At 38.9% G+C, this 24,633-nt stretch overlaps 1 long non-coding RNA gene across 5 annotated transcripts in view; it reads right to left on the reverse strand.

Moving 5' to 3' along the window:
- Positions 1-24,633, reverse strand: part of LOC119231862 (uncharacterized) — a 310,536-nt gene that overhangs the window by 218,223 nt on the left and 67,680 nt on the right. The gene's annotated exons all lie outside the window — the stretch shown is intronic.

Below are 24,633 nucleotides of genomic sequence, written 5' to 3' on the forward strand. Positions count from 1 at the left end.
CTGAAACCATTTGTCTGCCATTGGCACACACGGAGAAAATGGTGGTAGAGGCATCACATGGTTTCCATCTTTGCCCTATATGCAGTTACCTACATAATTAAGAGGTAATACATACTCACATATAAACACACTACTACAAGAGGGTACAAAGAGTGTGTCTCTGTGCTATGAATCATGTCAATAAAAGTAGCATAACTGTAAATCCATTTGTATAATCATTCAACAGAGTTACGCAATAATTCATTTGGAAAATCTATTTTTATGTATCCATTTAACAAATTAAGTTATAATTCACATACATTGTTCTATGTATGTGAAGATAATAACAAGAGCTGATTCATGCTCCCCCAAAATTCACATGCTAGACTGAAAGATATAAATCATCATCACACCAGTGAAGGGGTATACAAACCATTAAATAGGAGACACAAAGAACAACTAACTCTTCCAAATGGAACTCACAGAGCTTTCTCAGAAGAGGTGGCACTGCTTTTGGTCTTGAAAGGCAAGTTGTCAAGTGAGACTGGTCAAGGACATTTCATTCATCGATTAATCAATAAACATGGTCTTTTAATTGTGCTAGGTCTGTGAAAGTTTTCTTTTTAAGATTTATTTATTTATACAAGATCTGGGGTACAGGCCAGAGGTGCGGGAGGGTAAGAGAATTCACCAGAGACAGAGCAGGGAGAACAGGCAAACGGACGGCAAACACTGCTGAGGGGAGCAGTGGGCGAGGCAGGAGAGGTCTGCCACGCCATGTGGGTTTCTCCCCAGCCAGCCAGGAATCGATCCGGTGCTGCAGAGGCTGCAGACAGCTCCACAGTGCCGCGCTCATCCGGCTCTGCCACTGGGGAGGCCCTACTGGGAATAAAAATAAATGCCAATTCACAACACCAGGAGCCAAGGTTTACAAGTTCAGAGGTAGATGAGTAAGATCTAATAAATAAACACATTGGAATGGAATGGTAATAAGGATTGTGATTTAAAAGGATATTTTAAAAGGTTATTTTATAAAGTGAAGGGAGCCTTTATACACCACACTCTTTGGAGTTCTTTTTTCACCTAGGATATAAAAACCTGGGAAAGTTCAGTCCAACCACAACAACAAGACAAAGCTGGAAATACTACAAATGGTAACTTCCCTTGAATCATCAGGAGCTGCAACAATAGGACAACTTAGGAGTCTGAGTTCTAAGGAAATATGGGTCCTTACAAAGAGATTTGAGACAGAAACAGTGGCTCACTTGAGCCAGGACAATGCGGAAAGACACCAAGCGCCATATACATGGGTAAGAAGAATTCAATGAAAATTTGCAACTAATTGAGAAAAATTAAGTGTGGCCTAATTTTTACCTCTCTAAATTTAGAGACCAGGAAAAAGACTAATCAATACAAAGTAAAAATCGAAATCAACAAGCAACTATAAACCAGAGACACACTACAGGGTGGGGGGAGGGGTGGGAAAAGGAAGGACTAGTGTCAAAATAAGGGGGAGGTGCAATTGTATGGAGAATATAACCAAAATGAAAATTCATACATTGTGCAAAGATGAAAAAAGACGTAAGAATTATATAAAATAAAATATTTAAATAAAAAAAAGAAATGAATTCAGTAAAAAATAAATAAATAAAAAATAAATTTATGGCAGCTACACTGCCACCACTTGAAATAATAGGCTTAAGTAGAAAGGCAACAGCTTATTTGGATTCAGAAATAGTTGACTTTTCCAACACTGGCAGACCTACATTTCTATACTTTCTTTTCCCTCTGTTTTTGCTCTCATGACAGCTAATTCTGCCCTGGCTGATGAGTAAATAAATGAGTGACCTTGTGTTCACTGAACATACACACACACATTTTCAAGTGGTAAAAGGTGCTTACTTTGGGACATCTACACCTCTGTGTACCTAAAATATAAATCCATACATTCAAAATCATTACCAATACTTAGAAAACCGAGCTTGAGATAGAATAGAGAGTCTGGAAATAAATTCCTATATATACATTCAAATGACTTTTGACAAAGCGCCAAGCAATTCAGTGGGGAAAGGAAAATCTCTTCAACAACTGGATATCCATACCAAAAATGAGAGAGAAAAAAAATTTTGACTCCTACCTCACACTGTGCACAAAAGTCAACTTGAGATGAGTCATAGATTTAAATATAAAAGGAAAAATTAAGTTGGGGAGGGAGGAAACTTAAGAGAAAGGTCTTTAACACTTTGTGGTAGGTTAAGACGTCTGCTCACCAAAATATGCCATCAAGAAAGTAGACGCGCCATAGACTGGAAAAATATTCACAATACATCTGACAAATATATAGTGTTCACACAGACCAATGGAATAGAATTGAAAGCGCAGAAATAAAACCACACATATATGGTCAACAAATCTACAACAAAGGAGCAAAATGTATACACTGGTAAGGAACAAGGTAAGCCTCTTCAATAAAGGATGCTAAGAAAACTGGACTGTCACATGTAAAAGAATGACGCTAGACTACTCTCTCACACCATGCACAAAAACCAACTCAAAATGGATATAAGACTTGAATGTAAGTTCTGAAACTATAAAGTATACAGAAGAAAACATAGGCAAAACACTCCATGACATAAACTCAGAAACATCTTTGAACACTCATCCCTGGAAGCAAGGAAAACAAAGGAGGAGATAAACAGCTAGACTACATGAAACTAAAAAGCTTCTGAATATCACAAGACACAGTAACCAAAATAAAGAGACGCCCAACTTAATGGGAGAAAATATTTGTACCCCATACAACTGATAAGGGACTGATATCAAAGTTATACAAAGATCTTACAAAACTCAACAAAACTCAATCAAAAAATGGGTAGAAGAGCTAAAAAGTCACTTCTCTAAAGAAGAGATGAAAATGGCCAACAGGCATATGAAAAAAAAAATATTCAACATCAATCGTTATCAGGGAAATTCAAATCAAAACCATAATGAGATACCACCTGTGAAAATGGCCCATAGAGGGGAAAAATGAAAACAAGAAATGCTGGCAAGGACAAGGTGAAAAAGGAATCTTCTTGTGCTGCTGGTTGGAATGTAAACTGGTCTAACTACTATGGAAAGCTGTGTGGAGGTTCCTCAAAACACTGAAAATGAATCTGCCATATGACCCAGTGATTCCACTCCTAGGAATCTGCCCAAAGAACATCAAAACCCTAATTTGAAAGAAAACCTGCACTCCTATGTTTAATGCAGCACTATTTACAATAGCTAAGCTGTGGAAACAACCCAAATGTCCCAAAATAGAGGAATGGATTAAGAAAATGTGGTATATATACACAATGGAAAACTACTCAGCTATCAAAAAGGATAAACTCATGCCATTTTCAATAACATGGATGGAGCTGGAAGAGGTTATGTTAAATGAATTAAGTTAGAAGGAAAAAGATAAATACTGAATGGTTTCACTTACATGTGGAATATAGAGGTTTAGGAAACCAAACAAAGGCTTAGGAAAAAGACAAAATTTGCAACAAGCTATAGATCTGAGGCATACAAGGGGAGGGGGGGACATATACATAAAGCCTCATATAAAAATGTTTACAGCAATTGTATTCATTGTGGCCAAAAACTGAAAACAATCTAAATGCCCATTAACAGGGAAGGGAATTTTTCCAAACCATAGTACACTCAAAACTGAAGTATATTCAAGGACTACTACTCAACAATAAAAAATTTTACATGAATAAAACTCAAAAATATTATGATCAGTGAAAGAACCAAAATACATAAAAGGCACATAGTACATGATTCCATTTATAAAAACATATCGAATTAAACAAAACTAACCTATTGTGATAGAAAACAGAGCAGTAGTTGAGTTGTGATGGAGATGGCCCAGGAAAGGGCATGAGAGAACATTCAGGGCTGATGAAAATATTTTGTCTTGATTTGCAGTCATCAAAACTGATTGAACCTAAAAAATGTTAGTGTTTTGCTGTATATAAAATATACTTGAACTGGGCCTCCCCTGGTGGCGCAGAGGTTGAGTGCTGGGCTGCAAAGCTGCCCACAGCCTCTGCAGCGCCAGTTCGATCCCCAGCCGCTGGCAAGGGTCCCACATGGTGCGCAGATATCTCCTGCCGCGCCCGCTGCTCCCCTCAGCAGTGTATTTCGTCAGTCTGTCTGTTCTGTTCCCCGCTCTGGCTCTGGTGAATTCTCTCATCCTCCCGCACTTCTGACTGTATCCAGTGCTTGTATAAATAAATAAATAAAAATCTTTAAAAAAAAGAAAAAGAAAAAGAAAATACACTTGAATTTTTTTAAGGTTAGATTTTAGGAGGTACCTCCCTAGATACAACCTATAAAAATATAAATTTTTCCTAAAATGCTGGCTCTGCCCTGAATTTTGATATACATAGAGCTTGATTCTCCCTAAACTTCCACAAACCTCCTGTGCTGACATTGGAGTAGTGGTCTCCCTCTACTCACCTGAAATGTTGGCTCAGATCCTGCGGAGTAGGGGAGGGATAATAGCATTCCAGAAGAAACTCTGATGAGAGGGTGGGGCAAATCCCAGGGACACTAGAGGAGTTTTACCAGCCTACTATGGGACAATCGATCAGAGCTGACTTGCCAGGTGAAAAACTTACATAAAGTTTTTCTTCACAGCCACCCCCTCAGTCCAAGATGTGGAGGGACTATAAGGCAGTCTTGCCTTATGTTTTCAACTTTTCATAAACTGAACAAAATCCCCAATTCATTGACTTGAACTTTTCCATTTCTGTCTTTAGAATACTCAGCTTTGAGTATAATCTTGGCTAGATGAAGCCACCTGAGCTTTACTCTCACAAGAGACTTTCCAAAGAAGAAACACAATTGACTTTCACTTAAATGTTTTTTTCTTGCAAGTGCATTAAGTCATTGGTGCCAACCTCAAGCTGGTTTCACATCCCAAAATAACCAATTTGAGCCATAATTCCTGACAGCAGTTGGCACAAGTCAAGCATGTTACAATCCTTCAGGACTAAAGTCTTTGGTCATACCTGTAAGTGGCTGAAAAAGTTCAGCAAAGAAAGTTGACAACTTTATTTTTAATATGCTTATTCAAATGCTGAGACAAGTGTTACTGGATTTTAGAGACATTTGGAATAAGAATGGAAGTTTGGTGTACTTTGGTCTCAGGAACACACTGTGACTTCTCAAATATAGAAGCAGTCTAGTTATTAAATTTTTAGGGTAAAAAAGCATCTTGATGAGTTTAGGTCCTGAGTCTACTTATTTACAAATGGATACGTCTTGCAGAATCTGATTCTGAACTTCAACATTCACTTGCAAATGTAGTTTCTCTGCCCATGACCCGTAAATACAGAGGTGGGGTGGCTTTCCATTTGATTTGTGTCCATCCCTAACAATTATGCTCTGAAAGCAACCACATTATGGTGCCAACAGCCTTATGGTTTACATAGTAATTTCTTCCTGGTAGCTATTTACTGGTATTTAATTCAGTAAAGTATATATGAGGTTATAAGAGAATTATATTTCATGGCTAAATTTCCATTTTTCTTGTACTAATACCCTTTTATCTCTGGGACCACTTATTTTTAGGTTCAACTTATCTTACCCAATGGTGCCTTTCTACACAATTCGATTCTATTTTTCTTCACTGTCCCCCCACTTATAGATTCCTCCACTCATCTCTTAACTACTTTGATTTTGACTTCTCAATATTACAACTGCAATCCTTTTATCTTTTTTTTAAAATTTCAGTCCTACTGTTTATTAGACACTTGGATATATTCACTTGGATAACCCATCATGTTCCCTAGCCCTGCATATTCAGTCTACGCCACTCCTCACTTTCCATAGCATCTCTTAATGGTACCACCAGGCTACAAGATTCCCATGTCCAAAACCGCAAGTCTGATTTATTTTTCTCCTTTCTTCATCTATATTCTACCAGTCATCAAGTCCTGGTAATTCCTCTTTCATAATGCTCCTTCTGCAGTGCCATCTCTATTGTTGAATCCATCAAGCAAGATCTGTCTCCTGGACTTCTGCAGTTACCAGTATCCCTAAGATTCCACCTCCTGTTCTCCACATAGAGACAAGTATATGCATTTCAAAATGCAAAACTAAGCACGTCACCTCCCAGTTAAAATATCCCAATGTCTTCTAATTATTCCTGAAATAAAAACAAAGAGTCCAATATTAGGGGTACCTGCCTTTCTTTCCAGTCTCGTCAGCCACTCTTCACCTTGCTTGCCATAAATTAACCCTACTATCCTCTGACCCTTTTTTTTAAGATTTATTTATACATACAAAAATTGGGGTTCAGGCCAGAGGTACAGGGGTTGAGAAGATTCACCCGAGACATAGTGGGGGGCAGAACAGTCAGATGTACTGAAATACACTGCTGAGGGGAGCAGTGGGCGAGACAGGAAAGGTCTGCTGTTCCATGTGGGTTGCTCTCTGGCCAGGGATTGAACTCATGCTGCAGTGGCTGCGGACAGCTTCATAGGTTGTGTCTTAACCCCTTGTGCCAAGGGGGAGGCCCATCCTCTGACACTTTTTTAACGCATGTTTCCTGTCACCACAGGGCCTTTGTACATGCTGTTCCCATTGTCTGGATTGCCATTCTCCCTTTTTTCACCTCCCTTTGCATAATTCACTTCCATTCACCAACCCAATCTCAGTTCAAACATCTTTTTTCTCCGAGAAAAACATTCCTCATCATTATCTGCCAATGCAGATGAGAGTCCATCTTGTTATAAATCATGCTGTTTTTCCTTCAAGCATTATCATACTCCTTTGAAATTAAATTCTATGTTTATTTGATGAATGTCTGCCTCCTTTACCAGTATAAACTCTAGAACAGCAACATCCATGACTATTTGGTTCACTATTAAATAACTGGCATGTAGCACATTGCCTTGTACTTACTGAAAGTCAAAGAACATGTATGGAATTAATGAATGAAGCTTGCACATTTGTCCTTTTCTGTGTCTTCCCATTGCCACCAGCACTATTGAAATCCATTTTATTTCACATTTAGGTGACCAAAATGTTATCTGTTCTGGTCTCCCAAAATATTGCTTTCTTTGTGACTCTCTTTTGATTAAAAATCATCCAATGCTTATTGGTTAAAATGAAAAATTTTAACTCTAATCCGGTCATCTCTCCATGACCCTTTAGTTCCTTGCCCATCTTTCCAAGTTTCCTAGCTCACCTCCCTACTAAACTCTCTGCTCAGCCCACTGACATACAAATTCAGGGCTGCCCCCAAGTCATCATGCATATTGTACCCTGAAAAACCTGTAGGGTGCCATTTATATCAGAATCTATATGAATGCCACCCGTGGAGTTATATGGGGCACAAGTATATGGGGCACATGTTTAGCCAAACATGGCAGCCCCATAAGCATCTCCTTAAGTTTCTGCTCTTTTTGTTTCCACCTTTGATGAAATATTTACCTTGTCTGGAATGCTACATCTGGTCTCCACCTCTCAAGCACTAACCCATTTCCACAGTTCTGCTTCCCTTCTACACCCAGCCACAGTGATCTGCATTCCTGAATTCCTACAACACATCTTATCTGTGCCATTCCTTTGATATAGACTATAGTCTATATATTTGTTTTTGACCTTTCTTATTAGTATGGCACAGTGGAAAGTACACTGGAGTTGAGTCAGAAGCTCTACCATGGCCTACTTCACCAATAGCAAAAGTACGAAGACAGCAAAAACACATGATCTTAGGTAAAATGCTTAGTTTTCATAGCCAGTTTCCTGTCTGAAAACACACACACACACACACACACACATCCTTGGAAAAAGCAGAGTTAAGAAGTGGGGATGGTGGATGGATAGGTAACTAAATTACAAAAACAGTTTTACTAGAATCTTAGAATTGAAAGAGGTCCTTGACGTCATTTAGATTGACTTCCAATGAAATACAATAATTGCTACTCTAACATGTCTCATGGCCTCGACATAAATATTGTCAGTGACATAAAGCCACTGTCTGTCCACTAATAAACCAATTTATCCACTTTAGAGGACATCTAATCCAAGTCCCGATTTCACAGATCATGAAACTGAGGCCTGTAGAGTGGAGAGAACAGAAATGAGACAGTAACTTAGAGACAGAGCTAGATCCGGCTTCTGTCATTACTCTGCCCATAACTAAAGTCAAAACACTTCACACATTCTACACTGTCACCTTCAATCCTACTTTGCCCCCAGCTTCTGTCTCCAGAACAACAAAGGCTCTATTTGATTACTTTTCCAATCTTCAGCCCTTTCATTTTTCCTCCTTGGTGTGATTCTACACCCCCCCAACACCATGAGCATTCACTCTCTCACAGCTTATAGATACTTTTTAAATTAGGAGTGTTCATAACTAAACACAAAATGGCAGCAGTAAGGAGGACGGTGGGCCATGAACTTCCCTTGATCTTGATAGTTCACTTTTACCATTGTGCCAAAGGCTGCTTTACCTTTTTTAGCAAATAAAGCACACTGACGAACCTGTTTCAGTAGTTACTTACTACACACTTACTACTCTTAGATACTGTTCTAAATACTTTACCTGTGTTTAATACTTACAACAACTGCAACCCTACTATTTGGAACTGATACTATTATCATTGTTTCCAAGGAAAATGAAACACGATTTTTAAAAAATACCCTAAGACAAATACTGGGTGATTTCACTGGCATGTGGAATATGCCAGTGAAACAAAAAGTTTCAGAAACAAAACAAAAGGTTAGATAAAACCAAATCAATAACAAATCTGATTGTAAGATTGAGGTTACCTGAGGCAGGGGCAGGAGATGGGGAGCAGGGTAGGAGGGTACCTAATGGACTATAGTGCAGGACTATGGGTGCCTTGATGGTGGGTGTGGTAAGGTGACATACACCTAAAGAGGTGTGATCCTATACAGTGTTGTAAACCACAATTTTTTACAAAAGAAATATACCCCAGCTCATACAGCTAGTAAATAACTGAGCTAGGACCCTAATCCAGGCAGATGGCTCCAAAGCCTGCACTCTTAACTTAATGTCACAAATGATTCAATAAAAATAAACCTTTGTTTAAATAAAAATGTTAATTCTGTTTATTGCTACAAAGGGAGATCGCTCACAATCTGGGAATGGGGTGTTTGCTTTATTTTGCTATTTCTATTAATATCTCTATTAAATTTCAAATTGTAAGTTTGGGTTTCTCCTTTTAAACTACTCTATTTCATTTTCTTTCTATAGTAATTCAATATAGCAGCTATTTTTCAGAGGTTTGTCATCTTCAAATACAATAATATGCTTTCAAGCATTTCATTTAATTGATTAAAAAATATGACTAGAAGACTCTGATGTAAAAACTTGATAGCAAAAAAGCAATCTAAGAGTTGATCATTACTTATTTTTATTGCTTAGCCACCTAGAAAGATACATAACTATTTTATTTTCTGGCCCGTAATTCTTTATTTTTCAGAGATATGATAATGAAATTTAACAAACAGTGTATAAAAATCAAGATATAGACAGACTGCAGAATTTCCCAAACCTCTGTCCCTAGAATAGCTTTGTAAAATGCAACCGGAGCCAGTATGGTCTGATTTGTTGTTTGTGAATCCACAGTACCTCCCAATCATTACAACTTTAGGTAAGTTATTAAAAAATCAAGTGTTTAATGATGTATTTTAGAAATAGTGGCTGAAGTTATCATCAAGTTTATGGACATAGGTTGTGCCCTTTTCTGAGGTTTATTAAAACTAATTTTAGCCTTCTCACTCTACACGTCTTCATCCCTTCCTCAGAAACCCAAAAGTTTCCAGCAGCGAGCGCTACCTCACATACATCTGCACATTCTTTTAGAATTATAGGCAGTCGGTCATCTGAACCTAGGAACTGAAACCTTCACAGAACTTCACAATCTTACATCCAATTGCCTCCTTAATATCTACAAAGTATTTTTAATTTAATATGTCTCAAACGGAGCCTCTAATGGTCACCTCATTCTAAAACCTTTCTCAATAAATGGCTAGCCACACCCACCTCGGGGTTATCCTTGATTCTTCTCTCTCACATCCTATAGATAATCCATTAGCAAGACCTGTGGGTTCACAAATTTTCCAAAACCCAGCTTCTCACATCTCCACTGCTACCATCTAGTCTAAATCACTTTTATCTCTTTTCTGGACTATTGCATTACCTCCTAATTGGTGTCTCTACTTCTACCTTTATTCCATCCAGAAGATGCTATTGGGTCCTCTGGAATCCCTTCATCAGTTTGGATGCTATTCTGTACCAAGTCAGAATAGCACCTGGGCAATGGATCCCACATACCTAGGGGTGCCTGGATCCATATTGCCCACCCCTTGCCTTAAAGTATTTAGCCAATAAACAGGGTGGGGGTAGTGAACAGGTGGGGGTAGTGAACAGCTACAGTGTAATTTATGTTCCAGAGCTCCCCAGTGGATAAGGCTGAAGCTACGCATCACCCAAAGCCACATTTTTGCCATTCTTCTCTTCTTCCCAGCTTCCTTCACCCCCTACCAAGTTCTCCATGAATCACATACACATCCCCATCTCAGATTCTACTTCTAGGGAACTCAGCCTAACACATTGCCCATACAGCAAGCAGCCACAGGGATCCTGATAGAATGTTCACATCATTCCTTTACCCAAAACCATCCAGTGGCATGTTTCACCAGGAAAAAAATAATTCAATGCCTTTACCACAACCTAAAAGACCTCACGTGATCATCCCCCAGGTAGCTGCCTGACTTCATTGCCTCTTATTCTCCCCCTTGCCTATTTCATCCCACTCTCACGGGTCTCCTTGATATCCCTCCAAATGCTGTACAATCTTCTGTCTCAAGGCCTCTCGCCTCCACCAAGAAAGCTCTGCCCCCAGCTATCTGCTAGATTTGTTCATTTTTTTTTTCAAGTCTCTATTCAAACAAAATGTATCATAGAGGTCTTCTCTAACTATCCTTTCACAAAACAGTACACACGTTCCACTTCCTGCCACCCCATTGTTGTCCTACCATGGGAATGTAAGTTCCCTGAGAATAGGGCCATTGTTTTATACATTTTTATCTTCCCAGCATCTAAATAGTGTCTGCCATATATTAGGCACTAAATAAATTTGTTGAATTATTTAAGTAGACTTATCTTTTGACTTCTTACATACAAAGCACACAAGCACACACATACATCCAACAACTACCCTTGATTTCAAAGTCCTGCTAACTAGTTCTATTTTTATATCTGGGAACTATTATCACCTGTGATGGTCACAACAGATGCAACATAGAAGTTGAGTTTTATGACTTTTTGCTGTAATTTATTACTGTTGTTCTACTATAAGAAATGGATAATATGTGGAAGTCAAGAAAACAATAGAGCTTTGTAAACCAGAAAGCTTAAGAATGGTACTGTTAGCTCAAATAGCCCATAGTCAAGTTGCTAGCAAGATAACTCCAAAATGTGGAGCATAGTGGCCATCATTAGTGAAAATTAAAGAAATGAAATGTAAAACTAAGAAAAGCTAATGTCACTGGAGATCATTGATATTTAAAACCCAAAAAAAAAGGCCAATAATTATTTAGCCATATAAAGAGGGAATATATTTCTTTTTTATTTTATTTTATACATTTTTACATCATTTTTCATTTTTGCACAATGTATGCATTTTCTTTTCTTTTCTTTTTTTTTTAAGATTTATTTATTTATTTATACAAGCACTGGGTACAGTCAGAAGCGCGGGAGGGTAAGAGAATTCACCAGAGACAGAGTGGAGAGCAGAACAGGCAGACTGACAAAGTACACTGCTGAGGGGAGCAGCGGACGGCAGGAGAGGTCTGCGCGCCATGTGGGACCCTCACCGGGTGGCCGGGGAAGAACCAGCGCTACAGAGGCTGCGGGCAGCTTTGCAACCCAGCACTCAACTGCTGCGCCACCTGGGAGGCCCTCAATGTACGCATTTTCATCTTGGCTATAGTCCCCATACAATTTCCACCCCCCTTGTTTTGATCCTACTGCCTCCTGCCCCCCCCACCCTGTAGTGTGTCTCTGGTTTATAGTCGCTTGTTGATTTTGATTTTTACTTTATTATAATTAGTTTTTTTTCCTCGTCCCTTATTTAGGTTTTCTAAATTCTAGGAGGAATACATTTTTCTTATTACCCATAGGAAGGCTTTGTGGTAGGTCCTTGGAATGGACACAAAGTAACACAGAAGAATTTTCGGATCTGCTCATTTAACAAAGTAAGTTGTAAGTGGACCATAGAAATGAAATTGATGTATTTAAACTATATCTTTTAAGTATATAAAAACTGACCCTGAGGCAGAAATGCTAATGGTATGAGAGGCACAAGTTGAATTAGGAAGGAACCACATACCACACTCAGCTGAAACCACAACTCAAAAATTTAGGAAAACACTCCTTACCCCACAGCACAGGACACCTGTCTCCCCATCCCAAACACTCTTAAATGTTTCTATTTTTACAGTAAGATGTGTTCAATTTAAAAATGTCATGAGAAGCCAGTCTTCACTGTGCATATATTAGCTGAGGCCCCAGAGGGAGTGTTCTAGCTTGTTTGAAATCATGAGAAGTAGTGGTGAGTTTGGGCTTTCTTTGTATGCAAAGCCTCACAGAGTCCCTTATTCCTCAACTTTGTTCTCAGCTTCCTAGACCCTCTTGGAGAGCCCTGCTCTGCCCTGAAGTGTCCTCTTCATATGCTCCTCTGGAACAATTGCTCAAACCCACATCCCGCATTTCCCCAGTGAACCCAGTTCTCTCCGCCGCCAGGCTTGATGCTCATCTCTGCCTGCCCTCTGTTCTCTCCGTGCAGGTCCCTTGTTTGGTTTCTTTGTGGATCCCACAGGAAGACACCTCCCGCTATGACAGTCTGCACTGTTCCCAGAGGGAATCATGATTTATCCCCCAGCAGGGGCCTCTTCTACCCTTTGACACCCCCACTCCCCTCTCTGTGATGAGTTGCAGGACCTTTCAAAGAATCCTGTTAGAATCCCTGAGTGGAGATCTTGAGTCTGGGCTGGAAATTCTTTGCACCGGGTGTCATTTCCAACAAACTTCCTAGAAGTTTCTATTGCACAGGTAAGTGTAGGAACCACTGCCTTCGCCCATGGTGAGGGAGTATCTCTGTAAATCTCCCTCCTTCTCTTACAGAAGTCCTTCACTCCCTGTGGGCAGCATCGAGGGTGGAGAAGGTCTATGGCCAAGGCCTCTCAGAAACCAGACCATTTCCAATTTCTGAGAATGGCACAATTACAAAAACAGCACTATAAATAAATGTGATATATTCTAAAGGTTTACACTCAAGAAATACATATATATATAGTGCCCTACCATAGTGTTATTCACAGGTCTACAAAATATAAAATTTATAGTACCCAACAGCTAAAGTGATAGGTTATAGAACGTAAGTTTAAAGTCATGCGTGATTTTTCTTTTTTTTTTCCAGTTAGATCAGTGTATGTCTGTGGCTGTTTAACCTCATTTAGAAACAATATCCAATGTCTACATTTGAGGCTATTCTCCAAGGTGAGGCCTCAGCAGTGTGGGATTCTGATGCCCACTGTATCGGACCCTAGCTGTTCTCAATTTAAAAGTGCTAAGAACCCCCTTCCCAAGACATATTTCCAGATTTGTTGTATGGTGAAAGAAAGAGCTCACTCTCCTGGGAGCGGGTGCGCCCAATATAGGAGAGGAATAAGAATAGCCTGGAAAGTTTGGGGCCATGGAAAGGCAAGCACCCCACAAGTGTGCTCTTTGTTCATGACAAGGCCTGCCACAGCACAGACACACCCGCCTCTGCCCAGCCAGATCAGTGTGCACCTGCCCCCTCTGTGACATGCATCTTCTTTTACCCCTGACCTTTCCCCCTCCCAATCCTGGGGTCAAGTCCTGATTAAACCTGGTCCCCATTGTGTGGCAGGATACTAAGGAAGATGTGCCCTGTTAGGGCCTGAGCCACATTACCGGGGCTCGTAGTCACAACTAGGGAGAGAGTCTCAAAGAGGACAGGATGGCAGGTCCTCACAGCACCTCCTGACGGCCTGGGGGCTGGGGTTTGGTTTTAAGAAGGGAGCAAGTGGGGATGATTCTAGTTATTTAAAATAAAAAAAAAAAAAGATCCTCCATGTTCACCTTGTTTTAATCAAGAAAATCTGAATCTTTTGCAATCAGTAACACTCACCGGAGAAAATGAGTTCTGCAAGGAAAATGGTTTAGCCTCTTCCTTGGGGTCTCATTTCCATTTCATCCTGAGAACCCAGGCCTGAAATTTACGGTACCTGGCAGACACTTAGAGTTGGGGTTGTTCTGTTCATCTATTTTCTCTCCAGGGAAAAATAAAAATCCTTTCTATTCTACACCTGAAGGCTTTCTGCTCTCTCTGCCATCGTACCAAAGTAAAACAATATCTCCTTGGCAACTTGTGACCCGAGTGAGGAAAGAATAAGGCCTGGGGCAAATGAGCCCAGCTGCCTGCCAGGAGAGGGGGTCTCCAAACTTGCTCCTTCCTGCTCTCAGTTCTGGTGTTACATTCTCTCCGTAACTATGTGGATTTATTTAGCTCCAATGTTATCATCTCTATTAAACCACATGTAAGAGACAATTCTCTGCTTTTATTTATAACCTGGAGGAATTATTTTTGAGTTAAGGCTTTAAGAATTCAGATCTATCAGGAAAGAACAGCTTGTGTAATGAACTTCCTGTTTTCATCATATTTGGACACCAAGCCTCCTTGTTGCCTGTTATTATTACCCAGTTAATATGAACTGCTTGGAGTTTATTTTTAGCCGCCTTGACTCTATTGTAAGGACTGCATAACTGCTTTCAAAATGGGAAAATGTAATTACGGGATCTAACACTAAGTTGGGGATATTCTTAGGTCCTTTCACAAGGCAATGGCTTAAAAAATGAAAATAGACCATTTTAAATGGCTAAAGAAAACACAGTTATTTGATCCAAAATAGCCCATTGATCCTTTTACAAACTAAACACTTACTTCACAGAATAAAGTCTCGTTTTTGTGTAAGTGACCTAAACACGTGAATTTGCTTCCAAGTTCAGAGTAGGGGGAGGAAAGTGAGGAAGAGAATTGGTGGAAAGGAGAGGCAGGAAGGGTACAAGGATCATCTGCCAAAAGAGCAAAAGATTAAACTGTGCAGAAACTACCAAAACACCTCTCAGGGGAGCAGGACTCGGGGAGGTGAGGGTTGGGGAAGGTGAAGCTCACTTAACGCAGTGAGTCAGCTTACTATGTGCACAAAGTGCCTGATGCACGGTGTCCTGGGCGTGAAGGGAGTCAGCACTCAGTGGGCACATGGAATTACTCCTTCACATACGGTGGCTTTGAGGTAGTCACACAGGCACCGACGCAATGCCTAAGTCCTCCTTATCCCATGATTCACTCAGTCAGTGACACGCAGTGTGCACTCATGATATGCCGGACCTCGGGAGTGAAGTGGGAAACAAGTGTAACAAGTGCATTGGTAGAAAGAAGTTCAGGGGATTCTATAAGCACAAAAAAGGGGGTACACTTAACCCAACCTGGGTGAGAAGGGGAAAGCTTCCTGGAGGAGGTGATGTTTTAAGCTGCCTGGAGTACAAGCTGAGCTTATCCTGAAAAACGGTATTGGAAGCTGGGGAAATAGCAGGGTCAGTGACTGAGATGTGAAAAGGCCTGTGGAAACCAGGTAACCCTACTGAACTGTGGGGGTGGGGGAGAAAGGGGAAGGTGTAAGGATAGATCAATAAAAGCAGACTGCACTGTTAGGTTGGGGTTCTGCAAAGCACAGTAAAACATTTTAGCTTTACCCTGAGAATAATGGGGACTAGTTACTATAAAGTTCTGCAATATTTAAAAAATAAAATATCACTGCGATTCCATTGACTTATGAATGGATAAATAAAATGTGGCATATAGGAGATGCTGACACAGGCTGCAACATGGTGAACCAGAAGACACGCTCAGTGAAATACCCAGACACAAAGGGACAAGTTCTATCTATTTCCACTAACAGGAAGTGCCCTCAAATAGAGAGACAGAAAGTAGAATGGTGGTTGCCAGGGCTCTGGGTGAAGGGGTCTGGAGAGCTAGTGTTTAAGGGACACAGTTTCGGTTTAGAAGATGACAATAGTCATGGAGATGGTCACACAGCAGCGATGAGGTATCTAAAGCTATATACTTAAAAATGGTTAAAATAGCAAATTCATGTTATATCATTTTTAACCACAATCTTCACAATTTCCAATAAAATAGAAATGTCACTGCAATAACCAGATTGATATATAATATTTATATGTAATTACATATACTTTAATAATTAGTTTAATATAGAATGTATACTGAGCTAGTCACTGTACACCATAGTTATAATTTTCTACATAGATATGCAATTATAGATAGGCATATATATAAGTATGTGAGTATATATACATATATGCAAGTATATGTATGCATACATATATGTATATAGAGAGAGCAAGTGAAAGAACAGAAGAGGCAAGGAGACCAGTGGGAAGCTGTTGCGATGATCCCATCAGAGATCAGAGATAAAGGTGAACTGAAACAAAATTATTCAATCAACAAGTATTTTTCTGAGTTCTTGTTATATACAAAATCTCGTGCCTGAAGGGAACACAAAGAGGATAAACCAGGTACCTTTTCTCTACAAGTTTTCAGTATGATTTTGAGGAGATTTCAGAAATATCTTAAAAGTCAATACAAGAAGGCCTCCCCGGTGGCGCAGCGGTTGAGCGCTGGGTTGCGAAGCTGCCCGCAGCCTCTACAGCACTGGTTAAATCCCCGGCTGCTGGGTGAGGGTCCCACACGGCACGCAGACCTCTCCTGCCACCCACTGCTCCCCTCAGCAGTGTATTTCGTCAGTCTGCCTGTTCTGTTCTCCGCTCTGGCTCTGGTGAATTCTCTCACCCTCCTGCGCTTCTGACTGTACCCAGTGCTTGTATAAATAAATAAATCTTTTAAAAAAAAAAAGTCAATACAAGAAAGAATACTCATGATGATTTGTTGGTACATGGAGTATTTTTGTCCCTAGGAAAAAATGTAAGAAACAAAAATAAATAAACACTAGCCTTCCCATTTCCTCTACAATATCATTAGCAACTCTCCAGTCAAATTCTTGTAGCAATAAGGAATCTACTACCTCAGAAGATAATCTGCCCTGCTGTAGAACATAAAAATTCTACTCCTAAAAAGTGTGTGTGCATGTGTGTGTTTGTGTGTGTGTAATCATACTCTACACCTCCTGTAACTTCTTTCCATCCAGACAAACACAAGAAAAATTCACTTGCTCACTTGTTATCCCTTTTTCAAGGTAGCACTTCCAGCATGGAAAGAGACACACCTACACTAGGATTTCTCATCTATATGCTAAACATCTCATTTCCTTCAACTGTTGCTTCTCCAACATAGTTGCTGTCCTTGCCACCTCCGTTATCCTCTTTAATATATCTTTAATTCAGTTATGAACCTTATGTCATAATTTCCTTAAATAGTAGAGCTGTAGATATTATAATAAATGAATCTCTTAAAAAAATCTACGAAGAACATTCTCATCTAATTTTGAATTTTAATGAATAGTTATCACGATGAGTAATTAATTTGGATATTTATAGAAAATGAAATGCATTTCTTCTTTTATGAAAATCTAACACTTTAGGAACAACAAATTCTGAAGAAAAAAATTTCTAATGAGATCATTAAAGTTGATAGCATTGCATCTTCCCTAAGCTATAACAGACACAGTAACTGAATGGACACCAAAATGCACACCCTTGTTGGACCCAGCTCTGCCATTTGATTTCTTAAACTCCTCTGACCTGAACAAGACTGCCAGTGAAGAGGTAGGGAGAAGGCATGAGTTTCCCAGTAGCTAAGACACAAAGAGAAATGTATGGCTTCTAACTGTGTTACAAGCAAAGGAAAACTAACATCCTCATTCCAAAAAGAATTGTCATGTAATTTTTTTAATAATAGATTTTAGGTCTCATAAGGCACAACATTCTCAGCAGTGTTTTTTGCAAAAATAAAAATGCAAAAACACTGTTCTGATACAAAATTCTTGCAGTGATTCTTACAAAGACTCAGAGGATAACATTACATTTTTAACATGGCGAGAGCATTTCTATCAGAAATGGAGGTAATCCAGCCCAGATATGTTGCTTTCTGATACTGTAACAAATCACAAGATCAGAGATTAGAGCTCTTAGAAGAGAAATGGAGAGATCGCCTGTCCATTAAATTGTCTCTCCAATATTATGTGTCTTAGGTGAGCTTTTGGCAAGTGCACAGTTACAAGTCACTTCAGGACTGAATTTGTTAGCAAGTGCCTGAAGTGCCAATAGTCTATGATGTTGATTATCCATATGCTTTAAACACCAGATGTGCAGGAAGTAAGGTTGACATTCTGTTGTGAAATTTTCAAGAACCTGACATGTATTCTTGCCATTCCATTTCTACACAAAGATAAGCTGCAGGGGTTCCTGCAAGTGACACCACTATTTTCCTCAAAGCAGAGTTTGAATTCACTTGCACCCTTAGTGCTATTTTGAGGACCCTGAGTTTTTCCCTATATTGCAGATGATTTGATCCCCGACCTTTCCTAGGGTAGGTGTGGCCAATAAACCATTTCAACTATTTTTTTTAATAAAATAAAAACAGTGAAACACCCTCCTTATGGCCCCAGTTGAATAGTACCTAGTACACCTGTCAGAATGAGTTTGCAGAAGGGGCTGACTTCTTGGTTAAGGTTATCAAATCTTATCAGCCTAAATGTTGGCGAGCATCTGCCAAAAGCAGCAATTTTAGCTCTGATAGAATTGATGCTAAGCTGTTCTTTCTAACAATAATTAGTCAGCAGGTTCAGCTGCTTCTTTTATAGTATTGTTTATTACAAAACATTACAAAAACATTGACAAAACTCAAAATAAGAGAAAGAAAAATCCACCCGAAATTCTGCCATCCTACAAACCAAACTGTTTACATTTTTTCATGCTCCCTTTCAGTCCTGTCCATATGCAGACAGAATTTTTACTGTTATAATCATAGCACAGATACAATATTGTAGTTAGGTTCATCTCAATAGGGGTTTAAAGCATTTTCCCAATTCACTCCATCATCTTCGTTTTAATACCAGAAAAACTTCACCCCACCATCCTCAGTGACCTCCCATGGGATTCTAAGTGGTGAGAAAGGCTTAAACAAAATCATCAGAATTCAAGAAAATGATATTTTTAAATTTAAGGAATGAGGTCCTGAGACTTAAACTTGTGTGATAGGGGATTCTCTCACTCTTTGTTCCCATAGCTGGAAACTTTTATGAAAATAGCTAATTTTCCCACCATCAGGCATGTTTTTATCATCTTAAAAAAGAACACTTGCAGGTATTTCCTCTTTACCTAGTTCGTTTTTTAGGCCTGCTTGGTATTTGGTACATAGGTATGTAGGGACATCTTTTTCTCCATCTGCTATAAGGTTTCTGTAACTTGAAATTTTTTAAGTATGGACACTAGATGATGGGTCCATATGAACATGAAGTGACAGACTCATCTGTCTGTCAAAATGTTGGGTACCTGGAGACTTTTTTTTTTTTTTTGCATTTTAATTTGTAGTGCTTTAGTCACTGGCTTCCATACAAACCAGAGATCAGACTCTATTTCTGGAGGGGGACTGGTGAAAAATACAGAGCTGAGCTGAGGACTCCCCTTTGTAAAGGTGAATTTTGAGGGCTGGCTATGAGATCTGATGTTTGTCACATCGTACCTCACAAAATGGCAAAGGTCTTTCTAATGACACACACTGATTGTTATGGACCGTAGATTTTTATTAAAGACCTGTAAGTACACAGAAGGTAATATGGGAGGAGGTGGTCTATAACAGCCTAGTGAAATGTCTTTCTTTGAGCTAGGTAGGCCTAAAATGTAAATCACCTGCTCCAGTAATCCTGCCAAGCATCACAGAATCAAAATTTTCCTGTGTTTTGATGAGTCAGCTGAGTCTTGGTTCTCTGCACACAATGCTAGAACCCCAAGGGGCCGCAGTCACGAAAAGGGAGGATATCTGGGAGTGATAGTATTTAAGCTGTATGTATCATTTTTTTTTTAATTAGAATGCTTTCAACTGGGAAAGTTTTCACTTTTAACTCTATCTTCTATATTATATGAGTTTTCATAAGTATGGATGCATGTAGTAATTGATTTTTTGTTGTGTGTGTGTGTGTTTTTTTAAGAGTGGGTTATACCCATATGTGGTCCTTTCAAAGAAATTATCCCATCTGTGGCTCAATCAGTGTCCTGGCACTTGACCAAACAGATCACTAGACCCTCCTCTGCAGAGGAAACAAAGAAGAGAGAAGACAGGATAGAATCTTTTCCTTTCTCTCTACATTAGGCAATAAAGGAGAAAGGCTTTTCAGGAACAAAGAACACAAATAGCAAAGGGGGTAGAGGCAGCATCGAAACATAGTCTGGTGTGTGCAAACACTTTGGGATCTACCACCCAACCCTTATTTCGAACCAGGGGCAATTCTGCCCCCTTCCTCCTAGCAAAGTCTGGAGTTAGTTTTGGTTGTCATAACTGGGAGAAGGGTGTATCACTGATATCAAGTGGGTAGAGATGAGGGATACCGCTAAGTATCTTAAAATGGTACAGCACAGCCCCGCCACAACAAAGAATTATCCAGCCCCAAATGTCAATAGCACCAATTGACCTATTATATGGACAAATACTGACCTATAATGAAATTATACCTATTGCAGTATGAGGTGTGAGCAGCAGGTAGGAAATAAACCTGACAGGCTCATAAAAACCAGATGATGGGAGGCCTTGAATTCTATACTAAGGAACTTGGGACTTCTTGGTTTTTTACTATGAGTGATGGAGAGCCATGGAAAGGAAATTATCCAATTAAATGTGAATTTTAATCACTCGGAAGTGTAAATGGGAAGAGGTCACAACTAGAAGCAGAGAGAGCCCTTTTGATACTTTTATAAAAGCCCTGAAAGAAACATGAGGGCCTGGGCAAGAGTAGTGCCAGAAGAGGGCCAGGGAGAGAACAGATCCAACACACATTTAGGCTGTAGAAGCATATGTTGGGAATTGGGTGTATGTGAGGAGAGCATGGAGGATTCCAGAATAAAGCATAGGTTTCTCTTTCAGTTCATTAAGTAGATGATGGTTAGATACAGAAAGAGAAAATTATCTATATAAAAGTTCTACAGAGGTGTCAATTATTCTTTTCAGGAGATAAAATAGATAATAGATGCACTAATTCAACAAATATTTTAATAGCCATTAGCTCTAGAAAATGGTTTATAGCTAAAGTTGGTTAGCTTCTTATGCAAGCAAGTTATTAGAATGAGACTTAGTCTTTCAATTTAAAAAGAAATTTGATGTTATTTGAGGAAGTCTCTAAGAGTCTTAATGGTTCTGTAATTTCAGGAGATGGAGGGTTTCCCTTTTTGAACCTAGAGTCAAGGACATTTAGAGTTTATCTTGAGGGAGCCATACCTATGGAGTTAATTAAGGTAAATAGGTTGGCAGGGACTTCAGCCAACTACTCAAGCAAGATCAAAATAATTCTGGCAGCAGAAATTTTCTTCTGGAGCTCTTTTCAGCCTTGAGAGACTGAATTTTTTTTTTTTTTTTTTTTTAGAGTTAATGAAAATAATGGATTCTGGCTATGGAAAATACTGGAGATGACAAAATGCAGGGGGACAGAGTAGAAATTGATGCTATGTTTAATAATCAATCCACACCCATGATTTTGAATTTCCAAGAAGATAAAAGTCCCTAAATCTGAATTGTTGTTGTCTTTGTAGTCAAGCCCCAAAAACATTACAGAATTTTTTATGTAATTTAATTTTTGAAAAGATATGTTGTTTTTTAAAAGAACTATAACAACAAATATTTGGATGACTTGATCTCAGTTACATTTGAGAGAATATCTTGATAATAAGGCCTGGACTTCTCTTCTTAGTGACCTCCTTTATGAAGCAAGAGATAAAGGAACTCGTTCTTGAGTAGTCCAGTGACACAATGGTGTGACCATGAATTCTTAATATTATAAATAGTTATTCATGAAGACTTCCAGAATAAAATATGTGCCATAAATTCTTTGTATATCACAAATTTATTTGTTTGCTTTAGTTTAATCTTATCCCTGAAATCTCACTGATTGAGTAATATATAGGGACAGATGCAAGGACAATTCTGAAAGTTCAAACTAAGTTTAAGAGGAAAATATTTATTTTCAACTAGTCTAAAATATCCAAGTCAAGGTTGAAGATAAGCTCTGAAGAGCTACCTCTTCAATCATCAATAATGCTGCCTCTAGTTGGAAATGTAAGTAAAGTCCACAGATTTATCCCACAGCCTGCCATTTACCATTATAGGACTATGATTATAAATGAGTTTGACCAGATATTTTCCTCTTTGATTCAGACAGTTATTCCTGGAGAAGTGCCTTAAAAGGAAGAATCTGACAATTGCAGGTTTCTGATGGATGTAGCTCTAGTGGAACCGCTGCCAATCCTGGCATTCAAGTCCCCTAAAATTATGTCAGCTAATGAATACTTAGAAAACATAAAGTTCAGAAGACTGTCAAATTACTGTACTATTTGAAGTATCAGTATGCACATTGTAGGAAAAATATATATGTTAAATTCCAGATCAGCCTTGCCAGAAACTGCATTCATCTATAAATTCCATAGCATCTATAAAGTTAATTTTTATTCATTAAGTGCCACCTATGCGCTGGCCATAGTGTGAAAAGTTTTCACCACAATCTATCTCCATTCATCCACAAACAGTCCTTTGAGGTGGTTGTAATCTCCCGTTTGGGAATGAAGAGCTAATGCCCAACATCATCTTTCTAACAAATGGTGTAATCAGTTTGGTCCTTTCTTTTATTTTTTTGGAACCAGGATTTACTCCAGGTTCTGCTAATAAATCTACCCTTTCAGTATCACACTGTCTTACTTCCTAAAAGTATTGTTTCAGGAGAAGAAGCCCACTGTCCATCTGATTTCATCATTTTCCTTCCCAGTTTAGGTCCTATTGAAAATTCACTATCCGTCTGTCTCCTTTCCCCATAGCCAATCAGTTATCAACTCCTATCTTACCCGCAAAACCCTTGCTATTCAATGTGGTACCACCTGGAATTTTGTTATAAACACATCATCTCAGACCCACTGAACCAGAATCTGCATTTCTACAAGACACCCAAGTGATTCACACATACAAAAAAGTTTGAAAAACACATCTCTAGTCTAAGAGACTGTCTCCTCTTCCCTCCTGCTACCACTATTACACACACATCAGGCTGTCAAGGTTTCTGACTGGGAGTATTTCAGCAATTCCCTAACTAATCTTTCCCACTTTTAGTTTCTCCCCAATCCTTCACCACCCAATTCCTATTCATAAATCACTGATACATAGATTTTTCTAGAGCAAAGATTGAGTCACTGGCCTCAGTCCCCTGACTCAAAACTTCCACTTGCTCCTCTGGGCCTCTAGAAAAAAATAATAATTGTTAATAAATACATACTTTGTGTCACATGTTTTATAAGCCTTCAGCATGAACTTAATTTATTCCTTACACCAACCCTATGAAGATGGTACTATTAGTATCCCCATTTTAAAGATGAAAAAAATGATAGCGAGCACGGTTGCCCAAGACCATGTAGCTAGTAAATGGTAGAACCAGGATTAAGCCTCCAGCAAACTCCTCAGCTTGGCCTCAAATGTCCTCCGCATTTACATGAAAAAGAAATGGAGGGTCTTTGTCCAAGCAGTTTTTGCCAGGAACTTTGCTAGGAATTTCTACTCAATTATACCACTTAAACATCACAACAACCCTGCAGCAAGGTTTTGATGTTATTCCAATTTTTACAGATGAAAATAGGATTTGAAGAAAATTGAATCAAAGTTCAGTTAAAGCCAAGCGAATGTACTTTCTACTATATAGTGCTATCTAGAAAGTGTTTCCTGCATCTCTGAATGCCTAATTTTACTAACTTTTAAGGCCAGTACAAATCTTAGGCACAAATTTTTCCCTTTTCCTCCAATTTTAAAGTACTCTTTCCCTTCCCTGAAATCTGCACAGCTCCTTACCAGCAGTTTTCCTTTGGCATTACTTTATATTTGTATGTTTAATTTTATGTATGAATAAATATGTGCATGCATGAACATTTCTGAATACTGGACTCTACTTGCTTTCAGTAACTAGATTATCATTCCTAAATTTTTAGAAAGATTCATCTAGGGCCACAAATGAGAGTCATGATATTAAAAAAATTAATATGAATTCTCAAACAGAAAAAAATGCAAGTGTGATAAGTAAGAGTTGACAATTGAGAACTAAGCATTGAAAAAAGTCTGTCCTTGATAAGACAAACTCTAAGAAACAGACAAAAGTGAACATTTACTATTTAATTTCTTCCCATAAAATCTAGCAAAACCCTATTATGAGTTATTTTCATACAAGATGTTCTCTGGATTTTCTACCAGCTCGTGGGTTATTTCTGTCACTTTGCTTACATCTTTCATTCTATTTATTTTTTTCTGACTGCCATTATCTATTATAAACAATCCCTTC

Source organism: Talpa occidentalis, unplaced genomic scaffold (assembly GCF_014898055.3).
Source record: "Talpa occidentalis isolate TD23 unplaced genomic scaffold, MPIMG_talOcc4v2.1 talOcc4.7, whole genome shotgun sequence".
Lineage (NCBI taxonomy): Eukaryota > Metazoa > Chordata > Mammalia > Eulipotyphla > Talpidae > Talpa > Talpa occidentalis.